The sequence below is a fragment of the Ambystoma mexicanum genome, chromosome 4q, assembly GCF_040938575.1.
Source record: "Ambystoma mexicanum isolate Mex_15411 chromosome 4q, UKY_AmexF1_1, whole genome shotgun sequence".
In the NCBI taxonomy this organism is placed as follows: Eukaryota; Metazoa; Chordata; class Amphibia; order Caudata; family Ambystomatidae; genus Ambystoma; species Ambystoma mexicanum.
Window position 1 is genome coordinate 61,292,372 of NC_090928.1, and position 12,492 is coordinate 61,304,863.

Here is a 12,492-nt window from a genome sequence, read left to right on the forward strand (position 1 = left end):
CCAATGCTGGTCTTTGATCAAAATGAGAGATTTTTATTTTCAGAATCTCTGTTAGCAAACACTTGGGGGCTTGGTTAATATTATTCTATTTCCTTTATGTTTAGAGACAAATCATGAGGGTTCTGCCTGGCTATCTGCTCGCAAACAGGTTTTCTAACAATTTGCAGTTTAGAGTAGCTGGCACATGGCGATTCCACACTTGGAAATTTTAGGATAGTTGTCATGCAAAATGGTTTATCCCGCTAGTGAGGCTGCTTCACTGCAAAAATACAATGTTTATAAAGGAGTTGTATTTTGCGCAAAGAAATGTTTTCAAGAAGATTATGCCAGTTGGTTAATAATGAAATAATTTGCCAATACTGGTCTTTGATCAAAATGAGAGATGTTTATTTTCAGACTCTGATAACAAACTCTCCGGGGCTTGGTTAACATTATTCTATTTCCTTTATGTTTATAGACTAATCCTGTGGATTCTGACTGGGTAGCTGCTCACGAACAGGTTTTTCTAACAATTTGCAGTCTAGAGGAGCTGGCACATGGCGATTCCACACTTGCCAATTTTAGGATAGTTGTCCATCAAATTGGTTCATCCCGCTAGTGAGGCTGCTTCCCTGCAAAAATGCAATGTTTATAAAGGGAGATAGTTGTATTTTGCGCCAACAAAAGTTTCCGAGAAGATTATGCCAGTTGGTTAATAATGAAATAATTTGCCAATGCTGGTCTTTGATGAAAATGAGAGATGTTTATTTTCAGACTCTCTGTTAACACACTCTCGTGGGCTTGGTTAATATTATTCTACTTCCTTTATGTTTATAGATATATCCTGTGGGTTCTGCCTGGCTAGCTGCTCACGAACAGTTTTTTCTAATGCCTCTTGCCCGCACTAAAACCCTTCTAGGCTTATAAACATGTGCCATCCCACATGGGAGGCCTGAGAGAATAATCTGGGAGGTGGGGTTGTTGTGGGTCCGGTCGGGCATCACCTTTTAGGTGCTAAGAGCTGGCAAATGGCAATTCCACCCTTGTACATTTTAGGATAGTTGTCATGCAAAATGGTTTATCCCGCTAGTGAGGCTGCCTGACTGCAAAAATACAATGTTTATAAACGGGGGATAGTTGTATTTTGTGCCAACAAAGGTTTTCAAGAAGATTATGCCAATTGGATGATAAGTCAATAATTTGCCACTGCTGGTCTTTGATCAAAATGAGAGATGTTTATTTTCAGACTGTCTGCCAACAAACTCTCGGGGGCTTGGATAATATTATTCTACTTCCTTTATGTTTATAGACAAATCCTGTGGGTTCTGCCTGGCTAGCTGCTCACGAACAGGGTTTCTAACAATTTGCAGTCTAGAATAGCGGGCACATGGCGATTCCACACTTGTAATTTTAGGATAGATGTCATGCATAATGGTTTATCCCCGTAGTGAGGCTGATTCACTGCAAAATACAATGTTTATAAAGGGGGCATAGTTGTATTTTGCGCCAACAAAAGTTTTCAAGAAGATTATGCCAGTTGGTTGATAATGAAATCATTTGCCAATTCTGGTCTTTGATCAAAATTAGAGATGTTTATTTTCATACTCTCTGTCAACAAACTCTTGGGGGCCTGGTTAATATTATTCTATTTCCTTTATGTTTAGAGACAAATCATGAGGGTTCTGCCTGGCTAGCTGCTCACAAACTGGTTTTCTAACAATTTGCAGTCTAGAGTAGCTGGCACATGGTGATTCCACACTTGTACATTTTAGGATAGTTGACATGCAAAATGGTTTATCCCGCTAGTGAGGCTGCTTCACTGCAAAAAAACAATGTTTATAAAGGGGGGTGGGGGAGTTGTATTTTGCGCCAACAAAAGTTTCTGAGAAGATTATGCCAGTTAGTTGATAATTAAATAATTTGCCAATGCTGGTCTTTGATCAAAATGAGAGATGTTCTATTTCAGACTCTCTGTTAAGAAACTCTCGGGGGCCTGGTTAATCTTATTCTACTTACACAAATCCTGTGGGTTCTGCTTGGCTAGCTGCTCAGAAACAGGTTTTTCTAACAATTTGCAGTCTAGAAGAGCTGGCACATGGCGATTCCACACATGTAAAGTTTAGGATAGTTGTCATGTAAAATGTTTTATCCCGCCAGTGAGTGCCATGCGCTTGCAGTGGAAATGCTGGAGCCGGTGGAGGATGCATTAGTATGGCTGGAATTGGAACCATATGATGCGGTCTAGTCTTCCCCTAAAATGGCCGCCGCCTCTATTTGCACTTTTCCTTTCTACTCCCTCTCGCGTAACTACCTTCTATCACTCTTACCTTGCTCTTATCCTCTCCCTCTCTGTTCGGTATTCTATCCACTGATCTTCTCGTTTACAGCTGTCCTCTATCGATTTGCCTTTGCATTCTTGGCGCTTCAGGGTATATTTTACTTTCCTTTAGTTCTCCTACCTCCTTCTACCTTAAGTTAGGATTCTGGACTTACCTGGAGTGGAAATGCTGGAGCTGGTGGAGGATGCATTAGTATGGCTGGAATTGGAACCATATGATGCGGTCTAGTCTTCCCCTAAAATGGCCGCCGCCTCTATTTCTATGGATATTTCCTGTTGCTCAGCACGTTGTATCCGTCTCTTGGAAACTAGCGCTTCGCTTGTACTTCGCTCATGTAGTACCAGCCCTGTAGCTTGCATTCTTACCTCCCCTTGTTGCTTTTGTCTCTCTGTCCTTCCCCAGTGCTTATTTGCCTATCTTTCTACCTTATAGGACATTCTATCGGGTTGGGATTCTTTGTATCATCTGTTTACTTTTGGTTTCCCTCTCTCCTGTTGTTCTGCACTCCGCGGTGCTGTTTGTTTGCCTTTCTGCACCTTGGCGGTTATCTATCCTCCTTACATTAATTCTGCTTAGTTGTATCCTTAGTTTGTTCCTTCTCTCATAACTACGGTACGAGCCTTCTTACTTTTCTTGGCACCTTGCCCGGCATCCTTCGGCATTGCACTTTTCCTTTCCACTCCCTCTCGCAGAACTACCTTCTATCCTTCTTACGCTCACTCTTACCTTGCTCTTATCCTCTCCCTCTCTGTTCGGTATTCTATCCGCTGATCTTCTCGTTTACAGCTGTCCTCTATCGATTTGCCTTTGCATTCTTGGTGCTTCAGGGTATATTTTACTTTCCTTTAGTTCTCCTCCTCCTTCTACCTTAAGTTAGGATTCTGGATTTACCTGAGGTTCTTTAGGATTGCAAAGTCTATTGTCCTGTTGGACTCTTCCAACCATATTCTGTTCCAATCGCTCGCTAGCTGATCACAAACAGGTTTTTCTAACAATTTGCAGTCTAGAAGAGCCGGCACATGGAAATTCCACACTTATATATTTTAGGATAGTTGTCATGCAAAATGGTTTACACCGCTAGTGAGGCTCTTTCACTGCAAAAATACAATGTTTATAAAGGGGCGATAGTGATATTTTCCACCAACAAAGGTTTTCAAGAAGATTATGCCAGTTGGTTGATAATGAAATAATTTGCCAATGCTGGTCTTTGATATGTTTATAGACAAATCCTGTGAGTTCTGCCTGACTAGCTTCTCATGATCAACCAAGTGGCACAATCTTCTGTTTTGTTGGTGCAAAAGCGGCTGATTCCTAATCGTAACCAGTGCGGCTTGACACTTTGAGGATGTTACACATCAGTGTTGGCGTTGGTTCCAGGTACTTCCCTATACTCTACTCTGTCAGTGTGTGTTGTCGTCCGTAGCATTCGCAGAGTGTGAACGTGAGTAAGGAGCCCATTTTCTGAACCGTGTGGCCAGACCGGATTAGATTGATTGGCTGGCTGCAGAGAGGAGAGAACGGCGGCTGAATGGCGGCTCTAAATAACGCTGTGGCAGAGCTGCTACAGAGGAGCTGCTCGTACACCCTCCTACGTGGGATTTGAGTCCTGTGATTGCCTCACACTCTGCCTACGTTCACCTCTGCCTGACCTTTGTTCGTCTGAGCCTCCTTGGTAGCTGGGGCACAGGTTGGGGGGCATAAGACTGCAGGAGATCTATACATAGACACATAGGTATTTATCCGTAACCTGCAAGGCTCTCAGTTGGAGAAGTGTGCCAAATCTGAAACAAAAGGAGCCCCTTTGGAGGGAAGGAAGCGCCAATTTAAAATCGCCCATTCAACCTCAAGCTCCTCGAACTCTAACGTAAAAAAGAGCCGGAAATTGTTAAAATCACAGTGGGGAGTCAAACTGAACCACCTAAACCACCACTGAAGATAGCCCCTATCATCTTAAAAGGGAACAAAACAGTGCCTAATAAACTGCCCCTTATGATTGCACCTATTTATCTTAAATCGACTCACAAAGAGGTGTGCAACAATACAACTGGTTGCAGTGCGCTAGGGGGGCAAAGCGTTGCATTCACGGATCTTGGCCAACAACCTAAAAGCGGTACCCGATCAGCTAAGGCAGTGCTTGTCAGCAATCGGAAAATCCAATTCTTTTCGAGGTAATCAAAGCAGAGAAACAAAGATGGAAGTTTTGACCATTAGCTCCTGCGGCATGAATCGAACTATGTCCCAGAAAACCGACAAACTGAAAGAGACATCACAAGATCTGACACTTTTCTTATCACCTGCCACCCTAAATAATGGAGATAAACCTCCTCTGAATCGATCTGGAATTCTTTTGGAGATGAAGGATATTCCTAGTTTAAAATATGTCAGCACTGCAGATATTGAACGGGTGGGTTTCCTGCAGCTGCCCAATATTGATACTGCGGAACTGGTGCTAAGATCCAGACTGGGGTTTGATTCCATATTAGGGGCCAAATCCGACTGGACTCGGAGGGGCTTTATGATAACGAAAGATCTCTCTGAGTTTGTGGTGTTGAATGATGTTGCTCCTCCAACTGTACCCTTACCTCTGCAACCTCAAGGGAAAAATAAGGCTGTATCCATATCCCTGTCCTCAACAGTTCTGGAATTGTTTCCTGAGCTAGTATCTCAGAATTTTCTTAAGCTTGGGATGGCTAAGCAGAATCTCTAGCTAATTTGCTGATAAGAACTCTTTCTTGGAACTCCCAGGGTTTCAATTCATTCTGTAATGATCTTATGAAACAGTATGAGTTTGAACCTTTTGATTTAATCTTTTTTCAGGAATCTTGGCTGAGATCAGGATTTGATATAGATGGTTTCTCCTCATACCATCAGCTGGCAAGTGGAATGGGTGTGGATCGACCAGTGGGGGGCATGTGTATTTTTTGTAGAAATGTGATTTTTGAAGCTTCTACTCTAATCTCTGTGGAGGTTCCAGGGGTTATGAGTGTTAGAACTACGAGAAAAGGCAAACTACGTGCATGAGGCTGGTTACTAGAGAACATTTACTGGAACCCTACAGTCGTTCCTCTGATAGCCTTCTTACAAAGTCTAGGGGACCTTCTCATCATGGCTACAGCTCGCTTGACCATAATAATAATAATTATGGGTGATTTCAACTCTAACTGTTTGGGGTCTCAGCCAAGTGGCAAGGGTAACCAAAAGCTGGTTGATGGGTATGTTTGCAGACAATTTATGGAGGAATGGAACCTATGGGCACTTAACGGAAATTTGCGTGGTGATATCCCCACTGCTTCTACATAGCAGAGGGGGGCCCTACACTTAACTATCGGCTACGTCTTTGTATCAAGGGATCTGTTTGAGAGTTGTAGGGAGTTTAAAATCACGGATGGTGGCCTTTGTGACCATGGCTTGTTGGGGGCGTCATTTCATGTAGTGCACGAGGTCAGGGTCCTTCGTATGTCTCAGAAACTAGCCCTGAATTCAGCAGGAAACAGGTTAATAAGATTCAGTAAAGGGGGTCAAATTCTAACTGACAATTTAACGAAATATGCAAAAATTCTTCCGATCATGAGCTAGCCCTACAGTGTGACCCGGAAAGTTTTGTGGAGTTACTATAGAAACTTAATCCACCAAGTATAAATGTCCCAAAGTCTAGACTACCACATAGACACCATTTTGACCTGCAAATTCTGGTAAAGAAGAGGAAAGGAGAAAAATGCTGAGGGCCATAAATAAATATAGCAAGTTGAACGCCACCCAATGTTTGATGAAGCCTAAGGTGATTAACAACCTATTCAGGAACTGGATGAGATCTCATAGGGTGCTTAGGCTCCAGAATGATGGTGAGGAAATGTTAAGGGCGGTGCGCCTGAAAAACGTATGACATTTTTGGGCCTTGATAAATTCTAAGGCCACTCAATCGCAAGATGTGATTATCCAGGAGCAGGCCTGGTTTGACCATTATGCCAAAGTGTATGCTTGTCCCGAACATATAGGTCGAAGGACTGAGATTAACTCACCCTGGGCGCTAAACTCTTCCTTAGAGGAGATTGAGAATCTAATCTCTAGATCATCAGTGTCACAAACCGCAGGACTTAATGGCCTCACAAATGTGATATTAAAGTTCAACCCTCCTTTCGGGACAAGAGCGCTTAAGGGTCTCATTGACCGTATAGTTGACACTAGAAGAATTCCTGACTCCTGGAAAAGTTTTATTATAGTCCCTATATATAAGCGAGGTGATCACTTAGCCACGTCTAATTACCGCCCAATCTCTTTATTAGATGCGGACAGTATATTATTGGAATGCCTTGTCTTGAGAGACCTAGAAGGCTGGGCTAAATCGAACGGGGTAATTTCAAAGTTCCAAACAGGATTTAGGAAAGGTCTTTTCACCTCTCTTAACAACTTGGTTCTTAGCTACGTCAGTTTGAGCAGCTCTTTGAAGGGTGACAGTCCTCTATTCTGAGCCTGGGTGTACCTAACCCAGGCCTTCGACACCATCAATAGAGAGCGCCTATGGAGTAAATTGAAAAGTTGGGGGTTGCCGGAAAACTTTTTGGCAATCTTGATCGAACTCCATCATAATAAATCTGATGATCTATCCCAAAAAATTGAAATAAATAGAGGAGTTCTCTAAGGTTGCCTAATTGCCCCATTTCTTTTTAATTTGTTTCTGGCGTATTTATTCCATTGGTTTCAAAACTTACTGGTGTCCAGTCTAAAGTTGGGACAGGCAAAAATATCTTGGCTAGCCTACGTCGATGCTATTGTCATCCTGGACTGCTCACAAATTGGTTTACAGCGCCTCCTGAATGCTTTGGCAGAATATGCAAAACTAAACCAATTAATGATAAACCCGGGCAAATCAAACATAATAATCTTTAAAAGACCTCAGAGGAGGATTAAATCATTTATATGGCAGATCGACAACCAAGCTGTCCCGATAGTCAATGAGATTATGTATTTGGGCTCAAGGATCTGTGCCTATCCAAGCAAAAGTTCCCTTCTTAGTAATTTGGATAGTAAGATCTTAACCTAGGCTCCCAGATGCTCAAAATCCACAATAAATTCTGCACGTTTTCAATTACTCCACTAATAACATATTACGTAGGAAAAGTGGTACCCTCCTTGCTCTTTGGTGTGGAGTGTAACACCCAAAGTTTTGCAATTGAGTGGGACAAATTAGAATCGAAACTGTGGAAAAGAAAGTTAAATTTCCCTAATTCAGTCCCTATGATCTCCATTCGATACGAATTGGGATTTGTATCGCTCCTGGCATGGATGGAATGGAGATGGGTGTCTGTATGTAGACTGGTTATTGAGCCCCATCCATGTTCTCTCTATGCAGATGTGGCGGTACAACTTTGGAAGGGGGAAAATAGATTTCTAAATACTCTGAGGGGCAGATCAAATGAGATCAAATGAGATGCTATCTTCAGCAGAGTCTGATGTTGACACCCTGATCTATAATCCTTTAAAATCCAAAGAATGTCTAAAAAAATGAGATTGGATCAGAACGATTGAAAGGGTTAGGGGACTAAAATTAGCATCCCGCCTCTTGGAGTGTGACAAACCTCAAGCATTTTTGCCCTCCTATCTGAGGACTTCGCCGGATCCTAGTGCGAGGGATGACTTCCTCCAATTTAGATTGAACATCCTGCCAACTTTAGAAACCCTCCATGTAAGAGATAGGGAAGCATTCCCGAAAGACATCTGCGAGTAATGTTATCTTGAGCTAAAGCACACAACCCAGCATGTGCTGATTAGCTGTCCAGCAACTTGGGCCCTAAGGGTCCTTAGACTGGGGAGATTTGTCCACAGTACCGATTCCTTGGAATCTCCCATGTTCTGGGAAAGACTATCATTGGGTAATGAACTGTTCCATACAACAGAAGTAGTGAAAATGTTGAGGCTTCTAAAACATACTAATAGGAGCGATTCCTATTAGAGGAGGGAAAGGGGGGAGGAAGAGTTAAGGGGGCCGCAGAGGTGGGAAGACCTACTTAGGTAGAACCATTAAGTGTTCTCTGGTAGTTATCAGTAATAAATATGGGTTCATTCTTATTTTATTTTATGAGTTTTAATGGTTATTAGAGAATGTAATGTGGGATAGTGGACCTTTTTGTTTCTTTGCTGTTCGTCCCGCGCACTGAACATAAGAGACGTATGCTAGTCACTAGTGAATATATTGGTTTTCCCTTTTCTTTCTTTCTCTATCTTTGTTTTTTTTTGTATTCATTGTAATTGGAAAATTGTTCGTACCAATGGCCCTCATTACGACCCTGGCGGAATTCGGAAAACGATGGCGGAAATGCAATACCGCCATCGAATAGCGCTCGGTGCGACTATGACCCGTCACCGCAAAGTACGATGCCATTAGCGACACCGTAGTGAACGCCAACGCTAACTGCACCAAGCACGCGCGCGCGCGCCATGCCAAACCGTAAACACCACCATGGCGCAAGGGTACGCCAATTCCGACCCTAGCGGACATGTACCTAACGCCATCAAGCATGGCGGAATGCACCATTCCGCCATGGTGAGAAGTACGGCATCGCGAATCAACCGTAAACGGCCCCACTGAGTGCCCGTACACCGCTCCCTGCCCACAAAGTACAACTCCCCGTAGGTGCAATGAAGTCACAATGCAACCATTGAAATGTACAAGTCACCCATGCATGCCAACGAACAAAAGAAACACAACAGGGGCCAATGGGAGCTGCAGGGCACAGATGGCACGAATACAGAAGCCATCCCAATGGACATGACCACAGTCCCCCACCAAGAAACGCACGCAAACACAGGCACCTGTGACCAGCAATATTCCGAAAATCACATCATTCCACCAGTCCACCTGGCTGACCGGCATCTGTTACACAAAACCCAATCCCCCGCCCCTGAGCATGACAACATTCAAACTGTCATATTGGCAGCCCCCATCCCTGACCTCACGGGCTTCGTAGGCAAACGCGCCCAGTACAGTACCACGCAACTAAACTCCGAAGCTGGAACCCAGTGCAGATCTCCCCACAATACATCGCCCCCCAAATAGGCATATGCCACATCACTTGCAAAGAAGAACGCTACACGGGCCAAATCAGAATAGAAATTTAATGCACATCAAAATCACCAAGCCCATACAGCCATCAGGCCATGAACTCCAAAACACATTTCACCATTGTGGGCTGCATCCGCAAGAAATGACCAGCCACTACTTGTGTGACGCCCTGTTCCCTCATGGTACACAGAGCCACATTCACGTACGAAAAGGCAACATGGAAGCGCACAGAACCGCAGGGCCGTCCCAATGGGGAGGCACTAGTCCAGCTGAAAGGCCGAAATGTTGCTCCGAACCACCAGTACTGCGTAAGGGCATGTGGCCCATTGGCGATCGTCCCATAAAATCGTAATGCTGCTCCACTGATTAACACGAAGCAGCAGGTGTCGGGAGTAAAACCCATCTGCAGGAGTGGCATACAGATGGCAGTGGCAAAAGGGGAGGAGATACCTGTCAACCAAAAGAAAAGAAAAAGAACAGAATGGCCATCAGTACTACATTCCAACAACTCACTGCAATGATCACACTAAATCCACAGCCACATGCATGCTAGCCCACTCCAAAGGTCCATCACCACCCAAAAACCACTTGCGACTCATAACTATCTATATCGAGGTGTAAACACCATCACAAACGAGTGTACCTGTGCATGCGCCTGTGAAAACAGAATCCATCTGATGGGATTGGTAACGTGCATGGACACAAGTGTCTGAGGGCGCGTCGAGACAGGGAGGGCTCAACAAGGCCAGATAGACGATGGTCCCACTATGGCAGCCCTGCATCACATAGCGTAGGGGAGGCGGATAGATCCCAAGAAGCCCTGTACATGGCAAACTCTGTATCAAATCACCTGCCCATGCATCCATTCATCATTCCCTCATCCCGGGATTAAAACGCCTGAATATTTACTCACATAACATTAGAAATATCCATTGAGTCTGTGCGTTATGCAGCCTGCAAAATCCACAGTGCCCCAGCCCGTAATTCCAGTGTAGTGAAGTAACATGTATTTGGGAACGTCCGGCCTCATCGCCCACGTCGCTATTGCGCATCCCAAACCATTCATATCAATCATTGCATTCTCGCCATGGCCCCTGTCCCAAGGACATTGAACAATAGAACGTTATATTTGCAGTCAGACCTGTGGGCATCTCCTCGCCGCTAGCTGAAAACCGAAAGCGCCGCCCTTCGAATTCCTCATTTGCAACATCACGTCGAAGAGGCATCTGTGGCCGTTTGAATACACTAATTAATCCATCGAGTGCGGCTGTGTGTGAAAATGGCAACTGCCTTCACCCACGAATGGGACGCCCCGCCCGTCGTTGCAACTCGGTACAGTGATGAATGAGGGCCCACCGTTACTCGAGTACTACGTTCCACTGACCCTTCACAAGTCTGTTCGCGACTGCACAGATAGTATGTGAACCAATGGGACCACAGCAGAATGAACATATCAACCAATGTTACACGGCCATCGGGTACAAATACATGATTGCAATAGCAAGATGCCATTCCACGAATTGCAGCGTTGTGCGCGGGACGTGCTCGGCCAAAGGGGAGAGCAGTTTGCACAGGTGGAATGAATCACCACAGGTGGAGGCCATTCAGCCTGAAAACACATAAATTGCACAGCCAGTCTCCTCCCACAACCACACCGAAATGCTACCAGCAGGACTCGCGATGTTGGCCCTGGGGGACCTGATAGCACTGCAAGTACTCCAACTCCAAGAAGAAGACGAACACCAACTACAACCGGCTGCACGGAGGAGACGCAGGAGGAGGAGGAGGCCAAGGCAGGGCCAGCAAGGGCCGCCAGCACAGCCACTACCACCACGCAGGCAGCCCGCAATCCCACGCCTCCGAGCACATCCGTTCAACCTCACTGATGAGCAGATCCACACCCTCTACCGTCTGGACCGGGACACCATAGCCGCCATTGTGGACATGACACAGGCTGACCTTGTCAGCATGATAGATAGCCCAACCGCCATCCCACCCCTACTGAAGGTGGTGTCTGTACTCCACTTCCTGGCCACAGGCACCTACCAGCACACAGTCGGACAGTTGCATGGCATTTCTCAGCCACTGTTCTCATGGACACTATTGCAAGTGCTCGATGCCCTCCTGCAGCACGCAGACGACTACATCTCCCTACCACGCTCGGAGCAGGAAATTACCAACACAAAAGTGGGATTCCATGCACTTGCCGGCATACCGGGTTGCATTGGTGCCATCGACTGCACCCATGTGGAATTGGTCGTCCCACATGCCATGGAGGCCCAGTACCGCAACCGAAAACAATTTCATTCTCTGAATGTACAAATGGTGTGTGACTCCAACAGGATCATTACACATTGTTGTGCCCGATTCCCTGGATCAACCCATGATTCTATGGTCTTGAGGAACTCTACAATACCACGCTACATGGAGCGACACGCAGGGAACAGATCCTGGCTACTCGGTGAGTCTCATTTCATGCATGATAATGTGGGGTATGTGATTCGGCAATGACCTGGCAGGAAGGGGGGGGTGTGCGTACGTAGCAATGGCATTCCACATCATACGTTTCTCGTCCACATACAGGTGATGCTGGATATCCACTGAAGAGATGGCTCCTCACACCAGTCCGGAACCCACGGGACCAGCATGAGGAGGACTACAACCATGCCCACTCACGTACCCGTGTAGTCATTGAACAGGCATTCGGCCTACTGAAGGGTCGTTTCCGCTGCCTCAGCAGGTCTGGCGGGGCACTCCTGTACCGCCATGAGAAGGTTGCAAAGATGGTGATGGCATGTGTCATGCTCCACAACATGTGCGTACGTAGAAATGTGCCCATGCCCCCTGACGCAGAACTGCAAGCACCTGATGATGGTCATGATGAGGGTGGGGATGTGGCAGCACCTCAAGGAGTCTGCGAGGCACCGGAGGGCCGTGACATTCGTCAGCATCTCATTGATGTATGCTTCTAGCACTCACGCCTGGTGGCTGATACATGGACACGGGACTCGTGGCACTGTGTGTGTCTGGGACATGCACAATATGGACTGTACGCCTATGATGGCCTAGTACACAAAGATCAATGTCCACACATCTCATTGGTTGATCGTGCAC